This window comes from Rhineura floridana, chromosome 2 (assembly GCF_030035675.1).
Source record: "Rhineura floridana isolate rRhiFlo1 chromosome 2, rRhiFlo1.hap2, whole genome shotgun sequence".
In the NCBI taxonomy this organism is placed as follows: Eukaryota; Metazoa; Chordata; class Lepidosauria; order Squamata; family Rhineuridae; genus Rhineura; species Rhineura floridana.
Genome location: NC_084481.1, coordinates 130,555,839 through 130,571,735, shown reverse-complemented (window position 1 = coordinate 130,571,735; position 15,897 = coordinate 130,555,839). Strand labels below are relative to the sequence as shown.

The 15,897-nt window shown below is 39.7% G+C and overlaps 1 protein-coding gene across 1 annotated transcript in view; it reads right to left on the bottom strand.

Annotated features, from left to right (window-relative positions):
• Positions 1 to 15,897, bottom strand: part of DCDC1 (doublecortin domain containing 1) — a 574,603-nt gene that overhangs the window by 476,133 nt on the left and 82,573 nt on the right. The gene's annotated exons all lie outside the window — the stretch shown is intronic.

Genomic DNA, 15,897 nt, shown 5'->3' with positions numbered 1-15,897 from the left:
CTCCGTGGTGGGGTTGGCCAGCTCCAGCGGCTTCTTCTCATCAACAATGCTGGTGAGTGTCCTCCCGTTTGAAAGAGGCACCTCTGAGGCTGAGCAAGTTCAGAGTGCTTTCGCTCTTCATGGTTTGCCAATCTCCCCCCTGCAAGTTCCCGTGCCCTGCTGTAAGTAACCCTCCACGGACTGGAAGCTCCTGGGGGCAGGGACCTCTCTTCTTGTACCCTGTAAAGCACTAGGCACAGTGATGCCATTATATAAGCAAATAAAATAGTGCATGGTTTAAGGGGGTTGGGAGCGTGTTAAATAAATTCCAAGACAGTTTTGAGGTTGGCAGCAGGAATCACATTGAGGTTGTTACTGTGGGAATGCCAGTAGAGAGGAGTCAAATGTTTCCACTTTTAAACGTATCTGTTTGTAGTTCATGGGGAAAACAAAAACTAATGCAGGGGTTCCCAAACCATTCCTCCGAAGGACCACTTCAAAATTGCAGAGGGTCTTGGTGGGAGGGGAGTATTAAGAGGAGGGGTGTTAAAAATGATCCACTCCGGGTGTCAAATATGCTAGGTACACCACTGCAATAGTTCAATAATTACTGCATTCCCTGGGATCCCCGTTCTTTGGAATTGGGATGTATATTGAACGCTTCCAGTCTGTGAGCCGTTGTTTTGTTTTCCATATTTCTTGACAGATTTTTGTCAAAATTTGGACAGATTCAGTCTCAGTAGCTTGTAGCAACTCTATTGGTATGCCATCTGTTCCTGGTGGTTTGTTTCTTCCAAGTATTTTAAGAACAGCTTTCACCGCACATTCTAAAATTTCTAGTTCTTCATCATACAGTTCCTCCATGAATGAATCTGTCATCCTGGCATCTCTTTTGTATAATTATTCAGTGTATTGCTTCCATCTTCCTTTTATTTCATCTCGGTCAGTCAGTATGTTCCCCTGTTGGTTCAACATCTCTACTCTTGGTTTGAGTTTCCCTTTAATTTCTCTAGTCTTTTGGAATAGGGCTCTTGTTCTCCTTTTTTTTTATTACCCTCTTCTATTTCTGTACAATAATTATTGTAGTAGTTCCCTTTGTCCCTACATACTAGTTGCTATATTATTGCATTTAAGGTTCTAACCATGTTTCTCTCTCCTTTTGCTTTTGCTTTCCTTCTATCTGTAACCATTTTAAGAGTTTCATCAGTCATCCATTGAGGTCTATCTCTCTTTTTAATTAGAGGTATTGTCTTTTTGCATTCTTCCCTGATAATGTCTCTGACTTCACTCCATAGTTCTTCTAGTTCTCTATGAGCTAGGTTGAAAGCCTCAAATCTGTTCCTTATTTGATCTTTAAATTCTTATGGGATGTTATTTAAATTGTATTTTGCCATTATGATTGCTTTGTTCTTCTTTAGCTTTACTCTGATTTTTGATAATACCAGTTCATGATCTGTACCGCAGTCTGCTCCTGGTCTTGTTTTTGCAGAAAATATGGAACTTATCCATCTTTTGCTTCCAATTATATAATCAATTTGATTCCTGTATTCACCATTTGGTGATGTCCATGTGTACAGAGTTTTGGGTTGTACACCTTAACATGGTGAGGGGATTTGAGAGTGTCAAAGAAACTGACAGCAATGCCGTCAGGAGTCTAAACCAAGAGGATAGACTCCTAGCAGGGGCACTCAAGGCAGAATAGTCAAAGCTGAGACACCAGACTAGGATGCATCCAAACTCAGATGAAAGCAATGGTAAACCACCTCTGAATATCTTTTACCATGAAAACCCTTTGAATAGATTATCCAAAATGCAACATGAGATAGTGCTAGAAGATGAGACACCCAGGTCAGATGCCACTCAGCGAGCTACTGGGAAAGAACAATGGACAAGTATGAGTAGCACTGTGACTAATGACGCAACCGGGTCAAAGCCAAAAGGAAGCTCAGAAGCTGATGCACACAGATGCAAAAGGAGAATCTGGAGTTGTACAACATACACAACAGGAACATGGAATGTGAGAAGCATGAACCAGGGAAAGTTATAAATTGTCAAGCAAGAAATGGAACGCATCAACATTACAATACTTGGCATGAGTGAATTAAAATGGATAGGAATGGGACACTTTTAATCAGGCAACTACAAAATATTTTATGCAGGAAATGAGAAATTAAGAAGAAGTGGGGTTGCTCTAATAGTGAGAAGTGATGTAGCAAAAGCAATTAGATGTAATAACGCAAGGTCTGAGTGAGTGATATAAATGAGACTTAACAGGAAACCTATCAGCATAACCATCATACAAGGCTATGCTCCAACGGGAAACACAGAAAAAGAGGAAATGGAGAGATTTTAAGCAGAAGTACAGGAAGAAATTGATCACAGATGCTCTGATAATCATGGGGGACTGGAATGCAAAAGTAGGGAACAGAGAAGAACTAGAAATTGTGGGGAAATGGGGCTAAGGGGATAGAAATGAAGCAGGAGAATTCTGTGAAGCACAAATGCTTACCCTCCAACTAACCTGATTCAGCTGGGAACTCCTAGAATTCCCATCATTCCTGAGCATTGGCCATGCTGGCTGGGGCTGATGGGAGTTTTGTCCAATAACAACTGGGAACCCAAAGGTTGGGAAAGGCTATCCTAGACTGAGGGCTGGTTCACACAGAGCTTTAGTGTGGGTCTGGTGCTACTTACAGTCCCTTTTAATTTGCATGGCTTTGAGCCTCCTATGTGGACTGTGCAAACAGAAAACAGAGGTAAAAGCAGCATCTTTAATATGATGTTTTGCTTCCACATGGATAAGCCCTGAACCGTGGTGAGTCTTCACGCAACAAAGCCCAGAGAAGACAAGGAGATGCAGAGGCTGCCTATAACTAGAAACGGGCAGGGAGAAAGAGTTGGAGAGGAGAATCTAGCTGTGTGAAGAGTTGCTGGAAGGAAGGTGAGAGGCGGAGTAAGAGTGAATTCATGTTTGAAAGAGAACAGAATGCCTGCATTCTGTGATTGTGGTTTGCGGGCAATACAGGGGGATGGGTTAAGTACTTAATTTCTAATTAGAGAAGTGTGTGTGTGTGCGCGCGTGCACACACACACGTGAGAGAGAGAGAGAGAAGTAATCACTTTTTAAACCCTCTTAACTATAAATGTGTGTGGTAGAAATGAAATGTGCAGTTTCATGATGGTAAGTGAAAAGTACTCTGCATATGCTCACATAGTATCCCTTCATTCTAAGTGTGTGGGGAAGAGGGACGCTGCACTCTAGATTACTTAAGAATTCTTTATCATTGATTCAGTAACTGATCTTGATCTAGTTACTAATTGCTGTAAATATCCTCTAAACAGGGGTTGGCAACCCATCACCTGCCTCCAGTGGCACTCCCAGCAGGCAGCACAGAATCTGAGCTTTTTTGGGGGGAAAGCCTCTAGTCCTCCTAGAAAGAAGGTTATGGAGCAAAATGTGCAGGTACCCATCTAAGCAATTTGAAATTAGCCAGCCTGGCTGCTCCTGCCTGTCAGTGTTATTAGACAATGAGTGAAGTCAAAACTGTAACTGACAAGTGAGTTGTTTAGCAATAGGAATCCCTGGGCTCCTAAAGAGCTGCTGTTTTGCCCTCCCTCTTAGGGAGCACTTTTTCTGTTTCTGTCTTTTTTCCTAGTCCTTGGAATCTCCATTACTTGTCATTCCTTTTTCCCTAGCAGCTGGAATGCATATCTCCAGTGCTGGGTATGCCTGAGATCAAGTAGTACCTAGAAGTTGTTTTCTGCAAAAACACAATAAGTGTGGGTGAATCCCCCCCCCTGAAAAAGGGAAATGTGAAAATTTTGCAAAGAGGCTTAGGCATGTCTCCTGCTTTGCATGAGCTAAAGTCCAGTGACTCATTAAGAACCCACTGTATAGTTGACTTCCCAGGAGGATCCCTCCGCCTGTGCAGCCTCTGAGACGGGCTCCCGTCTTGGATGAAACTTTTTCAGTTTTAAATCCAGTCAGAAGGGGTTTTTTTGACTGGGGATAATTTCTTCCGGATAAGGAAGAAACGTGAGATTTCCCACACAGCTTTGTTGTGTTTGTTGGAGACTGGAATTCGTCAGAATTGTCTGTGAAAGAAGGTCTTCCAGCAGCTCGGACGGAGCTAGGATTTCTAGCTAGCTCAGCTGAATAAGTGAGCCATTTTTTTTTCTTCAAAGAAAAACGGTCTAACAGGCAAGCATTCTCCTGTCTACGCTCATTATTTTGTTATCTATACAGCTAAAGAGATTTGTCAAAGAACCAGCAATTAAGAAAACCTGGGTGAGTCAAAAATTTCTCTTTTACTCACGGAACTAAGGGGGAAGAAAATAAAAATAGCCTATCTTTTTTTTATTGCAAAAAGCTGACATGGAAATTAGCATTATAAAGATTACAACGGATGAGGGGTTTCTGATTGGAAAAGAAAAGAAAAACTTTTTGATTTATAAGACTTTTGTGTAATATATGTCTGGGACTATTTTTTCTGGTCTACTTTTTTTTTGACGAATCTGCTCATTCTTTCTGCTACTAGTTATTTGGACGCTGTGAACTAAAGCTGTTTTTGCACTTCTGGGCATATAAGAGATAAGGGCTGTCTAGAGTGTGACGTCAGTTGGTTTGAAAGATTAACTCCTTTGTAACTGGATAAAGAAATAAATTGCTCTTTGCTTGGGACATTGAAAATTGAAGGAGTTTTGTTCCTTTGGTTTTAAGAATGACAATTAAGAAGATCATGGATGTACAAGAAGGGACTTTATCTTTAGATATGTTTCAGAAAATAATGAATGGGATTAAGTCAATAAAACAAGAACTGAGAAATAATAGTCAAGCGTTGAGAATTGAATTTGACGAAATGAGACAGGAGCTGAAAGAAATTCAGGATTCTATGAGAAAGGAGAATAAAGATAGATCTGGAAAACCAAAAAAGGATGAAAGAAAAATTAAAGGCAAGGTTCAAACTATGGAGATTGGATTAAATATGGACCTGGAAAAAGATTTGGATTTCCTGGCTGTGATGGATCCTGGAGACAAATATTACGGTTTGGAACTCAGCGCTGTCCCTGAAGGAATTGATGAAGAGATTGGAGATAAAGATATTATCGGTTCGAAAAAATTCCTGGACTGGAAGGATTTGATGGAACTTGAAATGGAGAAAGTTAACAGAATTAATCCCTGTTTTGTGTCAATGGAAAAATCTTCAAGAGATGTGCTAGTGTATTCTGTAAAAAAGAGGAACAGAGATGCGGCTTTGCAACAATACTTCAGTGATATGTTCGGAATTGATGGCAAGGAAATATCTGTGAAAAAGGAAATTCCTATCAGACTCTTATTATATGACTATGACAGCAAGATTATTGGGTGCGTAAAGATGGAAGATGGAACCAACACGGATAATGGAAGAAGAGCGATTTGAAATTACTGGACTTAGTAGACTTGATGAGTTGGATTAATTGACATGTTTATCTAGAAAAAAAATTGATGGACATATATCTCAAGGATTGGAAACTTCTCTTTGACTTTTTGTGGAAGAATAAAATGATATGATGTTAATGAGATTTGATACCAATTAAGATAACTGCTGGAGGAAGGTGATTTTATAATCTATTAAGAGACAGGCTTGTTATATATTATAGACTTATAGCTGAACTACGACAAATCGGAAGTCAATATTTTAATATTTTTTTCTTTTTTTATTGTATTAGTTATTGATTTGTGTTTTTTCTTTTTGTATTGTTTTGGTTTTGAAAATTTGAATAAAAATTAATTGAAAAAAAAAAAAGAACTCACTGTATAGTTAACACCGTACAATGGTATACATGTCTACTCAGAAGTAATTCTCTTTGCGTTCATTGGGGCTTATTACTAGGTAAGTGGGTACCATGGCAACCTAGGCTTTGGTTTAGGGTTGACATTGGGAGAAAATAGGGTTTTTGTGCCTTTAACAGGTCTATGGAAGGCAGAAATTCAATAGGTCCTTTTCTATTATGGAAATACAATTATAGGAAAAGCTTCACAATTACTACTCTCCAATTTTGTGTTATGCCATGCCACTCAGCAGCCATTTTGTATTATGCCATGCCTCCAGGGCAGCCATTTTGTGACTGGTGCCCCAGCACTCTCTCAAAATTTGAAATGTGGCCTGTGGTCCAAAATGGTTGGTGACCCATTGTAAAATATATCAAAGCAACAGAATGTTGTGCAAATTCTGGACCAACTCTTTCAGAATCCCTTTTTCCTTTTCCATCTAACTGGCATGTACCACCAACTTTACTCCTTTTCACTCATGTTCCCTAGCCGCGAGAAGCATTTTATCAGAGAAGATTCTATTATAATGTTGGGGGGGGATGACACAATCAACCTGTTCAGTTACCACTGGCCAGAGGTGTTTATTTGGTTGTCTTTGTACTCTTGCCCCAAAAGTGAGCAGCATGAACCATATAACAAGTCATGGATGCCAAACCTCCATGTTTGCAAGCAGGGAGCCAACCAGAAGCCAGATCTTCAAAATAAAATTTTGTGTTATGATCAAGGTACAAAAGCACAAGAGGAAATAGGGATCAGACAGAAAAAATTGTGCTTGTGCTCTGCTGCATAGTGGGGTTTCTGATACTGATGTAAAGGAGGAAACCTGTGGGTGGAAGGGGAGTTTAAGATGTAGAAGTGAGGAGATAAGGTGAGAACACGCACACACCAGTCTTCCTCAGGCCCTGCCCCTCTTTCACAGCATGACACTGACCCCTCCCCCCGTAGCCTCACTTTCCCCGATGAAGCCCAGCCAGTCTGTTATGAAAGGTGACTTTTCTCTCAGCCATACCCTCCTATTGGCCATGCCCCATTCTCCTTGGCCATGTACACTCTGTGGCTCTCCAAACTGTCAACAGATCTGGGAATCCTCTTAGTCCTCCCAGTCTTCCTCAAATAAAAATGTGCAATGGCTTCACCCACATCTCCCACTAGCCCTGCCAACACCCATGACCCCCCTTCCCTTCATTTCTCCAAACTGTCATTCTTAATTTTATTTATTTTACCACATTTATATGCTGTCCAATAACCATGCTCTCTGGGTGGTTCACAACTTTGATAAAATATTAATACTACATAGGTGTAAAGCAATAGAATACTAGGATTAAAATAGAATTTAAAAAATTTAAGGAGATCTGAAAAGAGCTCTAAAAATGAAAAAGGGTTTTTTCCTCTTGCCAATATGAACTTCTCTGGAGGCAGCATGTCTCCTTTGCATATATATGTTAAGACAGCAAACTTCTCAGAAGCAGGGAGCTGGCCCTCTCCTTCTTTTAAAAGCACCTTGTATGTGGCTATACATAAATTTAATAATAATGGTGATGACTATCTCCCTGCCCATTGTAAGGGTCTCTCCCTCTCCCAATACACAACAGTATATTGCTAAAATATAATACTGCTTGCTCCACTTCCCATACTAGCCCTACCTAAAGACCTAAAGACCCTTTCCCCACTCAATGCCCTCCTTTCCTCTTCTCTATTTCTCAAAAGCTGTCAAAAACTATCCAACTATCCCTGAGGACCTTTATTTTCCCCTTCTTCGTTTCATTTAGTACTTGGGGAGGTTACATTACCCATACCTGTATTTGTGGTAGGTTAAGGTGATCAGTGGCTACTAGACAAGATGGCTATGTCCTGCTTCCAGTATCAGAGGCACTATCAGAGGGTTATTGCACTCACATCCTGCTTGTGAACTTCCCGGAGGCATCTTTGGACACTGCAGGGAACAGTGTGCTGAACTAGATGAGCATTTGATCTGATTAGCAAGGCTGTGCTTAGTTGGGTTGACAGATGCTAAAAGATGAAGACACTGGATCTCAATGGATCCTGGCTGGATAGGCAAGATGTGGTAGTAGTAAAAAGGGATTTGACAAATAAATGCTTGAGGAGCTGTACCGTAGCATAGACTGAGAAGAAAACGCACTCAAGGCAAACTATACAAAATGTATTCCTAACAGCATTATAATTAATACACTTTTAAATCTTCACCTTTTTGAAGTTTTGCAGTGTGAGGCAAAAACAATGTTCTTTGCTTACTATTTTTGTACTAACAATCTATGCTTTAGGCTAAAGTCTCAATCCTAAACACATTCATATGGAAGTAAAGTGTATTGAAATGGGAACCATTCCAAGTAAATATGGTCAGATGTGAAGGAGAGGGAGAAAGGAGGATGGTTTGAACGTATATACAACTGCCTTATATTGAAGTTCTTATATTGAATCAGACCATTGGTTCATCTAATAATAATTAACAACAACACCTGATTCAAGTGAGGAGGTGAAAGTGCTAAATTGGTGTCTGGGAGCAATAATGAACTGGATGAAGATCAATACCTTCAAGCCATATCCTGAAAAGATAGAATTACTGCTGGAGGCTGGTTCGTCTTTTAAGGGAGGTGTTGTGCATGAATTGCACTCTTCCTGGAGGATTAGTTTCAGAGTGGGTGTCCTCATGGATCCAGCTATGTCACTGGAGAGCCAGTTGATCAGTGGTGTGGAATGCTGTTTCACCAGCTAAATTTGATAAGACAGCTGCTCCATCCGCTGGATAGGGACAGGGAATAAATATGGTTATTCATGCCCTGGTAAACTCCAAGTGAGACTGCTGAAATGATCTGAATGTGGGGATGCTTAACTGGGATGGGCATTTGGCCTGGTATCAACACCTGGCATGATAGGGTAAATGCTTGGGACTCACCATTACTGGTGCAGACTCCCTTTAAAAAAAAATTTTTTTATGGCATAAAGGGCATAAAGAGAAGCACTGGGTGAAGCACCTGCAGTCACTACCACTTTAATTTCCCCCAAACACCTCATGGTAGTGCCATCTTTCCCCTCTAGTGCTCTCTGTGATGCTGCCACCCACCCCACTGCTCCCCTTGTAAGCTCGTGTGGGCAGCAGTCAGTGCTGATCAGGCCACTCTCAAGTTGGTGTCATCCCTGCTGGGTGTTGAAGAACACCGTGCCTGTACTTAAACCACACCACTTCTTGTTGTTATGTGCCTTCAAGTCGATTATGACTTATGGTGAGCCTATGAATCAGTGACCTCCATGAGCATCTGTCATGAACCACCCTGTTCAGATCTTGTAAGTTCAGGTCTGTGGCTTCCTTTATAGAATCAATCCATCTCTTGTTTGGCCTTCCTCTTTTTCTACTCTCTTCTGTTTTTCCCAGCATTATGGTCTTTTCTAGTGAATCAGGTCTTCTCATGATGTGTCCAAATATAATAACCTCAGTTTCATCATTTCAGCTTCTAGTGATAGTTCTGGTTTAATTTGTTCTAACACCCAAATTCCTTGGCCCGTTCCATTATCCAACATATGTTTGCGATATGATCTCTGGTGTCTCTTTCCTTTCTAAATCCAGCTTGGACGTCTGGCATTTCTCACTCCATATATGGTAAGAGTCTTTGTTGTAGAATCTTGAGCATTACTTTACTTGCATGGCATATTAAGGCAATAGTTCGATAATTACTGCATTCCCTGGGATACCCTTTCTTTGAAATTGGGATGTATATTGAATGCTTCCAGTCTGTGGGCTATTGTTTAGTTTTCCATATTTCTTGACAAATTTTTGTCAACATTTGGACAGATTCAGTCTCAGTAGCTTGTAGCAACTCTACTGGTATGCCATCTGTTCCTGGTGATTTATTTCTTCCAAGTATTTTAAGAGCAGCTTTTACCTCACATTCTAAAATTTCTGGTTCTTCATCATATGGTTCCTCCGTCAATGAATCTGTCATCCTGGCATCTCTTTTATAGAGTTCTTCAGTGTATTGCTTCCATCTTCCTTTTATTTCATCTCAGTCAGTCAGTGCGTTCCCCTATTGATTATTCAAACCTACTCTTGGTTTAAATTTCCCTTTCATTTCTCTAATCTTTTGGAACAGGGCTCTTGTTCTTCTCTTTTTGTTGTCCTCTTCTATTTCTATACAATAACTATTGTAATAGCTCTCTTTGTCCCTAACTACTAGTAGCTGTATTGTTGCATTTAGGGTTAGAATGCAAGTGCTTACCTCAAAAGCCTACATGGTTTGGGACTTGAACAATAATTATGTTCACATCAATCTGGTTCAGGCATTGACACTGTTATCAGTAGCTTCCTTGGGGTGAGGCAACTGGGAAAAGGCCCTTCTGTTGTGGCATCCCATTTATGGAATATTTTCATCACAGAGGTTTGCCTGGCTACTCTAAAATGACTTTTAAAGCCAGAAAATTAACCTTTTCTTTTGCAAGGCCTTTTAAACTATTGCTGATTAATTGCTCTTTTTGAAGCAATTATGATTTTATCCCTTCTTATTCTGCTTTGTTTAATATTTATATTGATTTTAATTTTATCTATTACCCTAAACATTTTTATACTCTATAAAATTTAACTTACCTACTATTATACCAAAAGGTCTGTTCCATGTAGAACAACTCGGAATACCAAATGCAAACTGTCTCATTCAACTTAATTCAACAAAGTTATCTTAAGTGAAAGTACTCTAAGTTAAAATAATATTTGGGCCAGAGCAACTTAAAGTTACAACTTAACATTCTAACTGACCTTGCATGCCTATCCTTTGCCAAAATACATGAACAAAACTGTTCAAATGCTATAGTCCAGGGATTCTACCTGGGATAAGATGAGAAGTAAACGTCAAGCTCAACTGGTCTCTCCTTGTCCCCTTGCATAGGTCAAAGATAAAAAGTGTATATTATGTGTGTATTTAATGCATAGTTTTGCTTATCATGTGAAATAGAACCTTCAGCATTTAAATAAATGTAGGAAGGCTCTGTTTCACAAAGCTGGCAAGATAATGTAAATACAGGATATTGCAATTCCTTTGTTACCTTCTGCCTGAAATACTAAGAACAGAAATGTGTGAAGCCTAAGGTCTGATCCTGACCTCACCTAGGGTAGAATTCTAACACCAAGTAACATTTTAATAGCCTCCAAGAAATATGAAATTGATGTGGTAACATTGACATTAGTAGTGGAAGCAGATTGGAAAAATTCATTACATCACCCTGATTTATGGGAGCTGACAAAACTATGCCTTCAAGGCTAAAACAAGTTATTGTTCTGGATGCAAAAATCAGGTTTAGACAGTAAGATGGGTTCTAACAATTGCATATTAGAAAAGTAGGAATATGCAAATGTTATTGATACTCTATACATAAATTACTTTATGACCAAAAATTATATGCAAACATACACTCTGTAGATAGGAAGATGACTACATCTAGTTTTGAGAAGAAACTCCTTTTTACAGAGTTTGTTTGTGGGGGGGGGAACCCACATGAATCTTTCTACTTCAGAAGAAAAATAAGTTAGTTGTCTGTAAGAAAAAAAGTTGATCCGCACTGAGGGAAAATTGTCCTGATTCGTCTTTTTGGCTTAATAAAAGGCCATAAAAGTCAATATAATATGTCCCATTCCCTCAATTAAAATATGAATAAAGAAAACAATGGTTGATACAGTCACTTCAAGGAGGAGGCAGATTTCAACCCACTTTGAGCCTTAACAACGGGATGAATGAATAACCCAACAAAAGGAGGTACTCTTATGGTCCCTCCCCGCCCCCCGCACAAAGTACTTCCTCAGAGTTAAATTATAGGATGGGAGTGGGAGGAGCCACTATGGACAATATCCAATGCTGTAGCTCCATTGGCTCAATGGATTTCTGTGTGTGCAGCAGCACTTCATCTCCCTCTCCCGTCCCCTACACACCCTCAAAATCGCCTATTGGACCCTCTGGAGCAGATTTTAGGGATGCATGGGTGGAGGGAGAGGAGGGGAAATTGAAGTCCTGTTGTGCCAGCAGAACTAAGCAAACAAAGCTTTGAATGCAACCGTATATGATATAGGTAAACTGGTGCTGAAATGCTTTTTCTGCTAGATAAAAAAGTGAAGTAGAAGCAACATCAGATGTTATAAGCTATTACCCTTTGAGATAGATTCCTTTGTGAAATGCACTGAAAACATCTTTCAGCCTTACTTAAGAACTATTTATGAACTATTTGGGATATATCTAGTTTCAAAACTGTGGTATAGCAACTTTAATTCCCCTTCTACTGGTTGGCCACTCACTTTATTCTCATTATTCTTCTTTTCGCACCTGAGTCCCAAAAACAGCCACAAGCAGCGGCTGCGAAATACATAAAGTTTATCTTTTTCAGTCCTCTGGATAGAATCTATCTCTCTGGATGTCCTTATGGGCAATAGTAGAAAATATTAATCAGAAATGTATTTTAAAACAAAACAAATTTCTGGAAAAATATTTAATGGTGAAGTAGAACATTCTACATGAATTGTTAAGATGCTAGCAAAATTTAAAAGAAATATTAAGTCCCAGTAGTCTTTATCAAATATGTTTCAATTACTGTTCTGAAGATTTTGTTCTTTGTGTGACTGGTGGGAGTTTGTAATCAAGCACAGAATTAGTTGAATGAATTGTTCCCATACTATTTTAGCAATGATAATGCAACTTTGGGACTTGCAGCACTTGGTGTACAATATTCAAAAGTGTGGTCTGCAGACTCAGCCTGAGTGATGGAGAGAACACATGCTATGTTTAAATGATCCTGATGTATTTTACTCAAACAAAACTAATCTAACAGCTGTTGTGTACTTTTGTTTATGTGTTATATGTCAAATCTTATTGTCCCCAAGGTACTTATGAGAGATGCTTTAGCATTCATTCTCTTAAATACTGATGCCTACCCGAATTTGGATTTTTTCCACTATTGAGCAGAATGACAAGCACACACTTGCTGTACTTAAAGCAATCTTTCCCAGCTGCCTTGCTTCTTCACTGATCCCATTAAAATGACGGCATATACCTGTGGGGTCTGCAGTGTTACAATACTGCAGAACAAGATGCTGATTTGTATAATCCAATCTAACAGAACATGGCCTTGTTGGGGAAGAAACATTTCTTGGATCATTTTTTTATTTTACTTCAGTATCCCTAGTGGCTTTTACAGAGTACCTGGTTACGTTAATTGTTTAGATGTTCATGTACTTTGACACTCATATTGTTAGCAAGCATGAAATCCTATGAAATACCTTCCTTTCCAAACTGCAACATGAGTCATGTCTTTTCTCAAACTGAGTGTAGTTGCTGTGTATTAAATACGCTGCCACATCTTCTGCTTCAGCAAGTGGACCAAAATGGTGTGAATTGTTAACGCCTTGCTGCTTTGGTTCACGGCTTGTGATTGATCATTTGTAACTATATCTACTCCTTGTTCCATGAAATCAAGTATGGAGTAATGAGTTCATCAGATTTTTGGGTTAAATTGAGAGTGAATAGGTACTGTGTGTAGAAATACAAGTTGCCATGTTCGGGGTTGGCCTTGTAACAGCATGGAATCTAAAGGCGATATTCAAAACCAATTCACTCATCATACGCTTACTGATTCTGAATAGGACCCATTTGCAGGGACATTTGGTAGTTTTCCAATGGACTTTATGCCTCTTTCTTACTTCTAGCACTGTACATACTATGTTATAGAAAAAGTCTGAAGAGGTCAAAGTAGAAAAGGTGTTTATACATCCTTATCTGTTAAAGTCAAAATAGTGTTCAACTTTATTATGTGATTCTCTTTCATTCTTTGGAAAATTAGTGCATTTGAATAACTCAGACAACAAAAAGATAATTCAACACTATAGCTTTAAAACAACTCTGCCATCATGATGTAAGCCTCAAAGCAAACAGTCAGAGAGTTATACTAGTCTTAAGTATGCTAGAAACTAGTGACATTTTTAGCTGGTGACTAGCTACTGCAACATGTTAAGTGACTGCACAGAGTGGTGTGTGGAATCATAGTAAGTACAAGCAAGCCACCAGAAGTGATGGTCTTTAGTAAGAAAAAAAAACAATGGGCATAGTCCAGTCAAGCCCTTAAGTCCTACTAATTTCAATGGGAGCCTGTGCCCAACACTACCATTGAAATCTGTGGGTCTTAAGCTTCATTAACATTGGCTGAATCTTGACCAATATCTCCTGAAGACTTGAAAAAGAACATGTGGCACTATGCTTCTCAAACTGCTCACTGCTTCCATGGCTTTGTGACAAGTAGCCACCCATCATTAACCTCTGTCAAATGAAAGTAAAACATGATTAACTGCACCAGGAAATCTGACTGCCAGAGGCTAGTTAACTATACATTCTACTTTTGCATCTTAGAATTTATTCATTTAGCAAGATTTATATACTGCTTAATAAAAAAATATTGAATGTAGTTTACATAAAATGGTAGAAAACATTAATTGAAATAGAAAAAACACATGTTAAAAGCAGAATTATCAATACGTAAATAAAATCAGTTTTAAAAAACAAATATACATAATATTACATGTAGGTTTGCCTAACCAAAAATGTTTTTAGCAGGCATTGAAAACAGTACAGTGAAAGTGACTGCCTAATATCAATAGGCAAGGAATTCCAGAATATAGATGCTGCCACACTAAAAGTATATTAGGGTAATATGAGCAAATCATGGTAATAATAAAGTGAGCTCTGGCTAGGGTTGCCAGGTTCCTGGCCTGAGACTGATCCTGTATCTTTAGGAGAAGAGAAAGTCAGCCGGATGCAGGTGTTCTTGCAACACTATAATGAGAAAAACCACAAGGTGGAGTCCTCCCTCCCCCCCTGCACAACTTTTAAAGATACAGAAGACCTCTTGGTTGCCAGGCCCGGCCTCCAAGAGGTCTTCTGCACCTTTAAAAGTTGTGCAGGGGGAAGGGAGAATTCCACCTTGTGGTTTTTCCCATTACAGGGTTGCAAGAACACCTTCATTTGGCTGACTTTCTCTTCTCCTAAAGATACAGGATCAGTCTCAGGCCAGGAACCTGGCAACCCTAGCTCTGGCCTACAAAAATGTATGACACAATATACGCATTAAGCCTTGAAGGTGCGCTATACTGCTAATTTTTCTACAAGAGACTAATACAACTGCCCCCCTGGGACATATTCATACATTTTTAGCATATCTTAAATTTGTATTTCTATGTATCTAGGCATTTGCAAGACTTCAAAGTACTAAAAATAACGGGCGGGGGCAGGGAGGAGCTATAGTACTGCTGTAGCAGATTTCCTGCAGTGGCTTAGACTAGATTATCTTTAAGTTCCCTTTCCATTCTATGATTCTGTGAAAATCCTGGAACACTACTTGCATGATTATTTATTTATTTATTTATTATTTGATTTATATCCCGCCCTTCCTCCCAACAGGAGCCCAGGGCAGCATTATGATTATGATACAATAGCCAGTTGTTTAGACATATGAGTGGCACTGGAGGTCCCCTCTCCAAACCTTATCTTATGCCTGAAGAGGAAGAAGGAGGTGAAAATTAGGGTCCACACAAAAAGTCAGGAGAGCAGTAGGTCATAAGTACCCCAGAGCTTAAGACTTCAAAAGCATGAGGAGCAAAATATCAGCAGTAAAGCCCCTATACCTGTTGGGAAAGCCTAGGAGGAAGAATGGTGCCAGCACTGCTTAACAAATGTAGCATCTACTGCTAGCTATTTCTCTGGTGCAGCTGAACCCTGTTTTAACTGATGCCTAGTTAGAGCGCCCAAGACCATTAAGGAGATGCTCCAAAGCATGGAAGTGCAAGTGACCCAACTTGTCTTCTAAAGGTTGAGCTCCTGCCCAAGGCCAACTGCCAGTTCTGACACAAAATTTGAAGAATATGCATTCTGAGGGTTACTACAAACAGGGATCCACAATTCTGCTTGCAGTGCTCACTACTGCACATGCTTCATCACAATCTGGGGAACACAAGCGGGAAGAGTACTGTTGTGCTCATGTCTGGGTCGCAGTTTCCCATAAGCATCTGGTTGGCCACTGTGAGACTTGGATGCGGGACTAGGCGGGCCTTTGGTCGGATCCAGCAG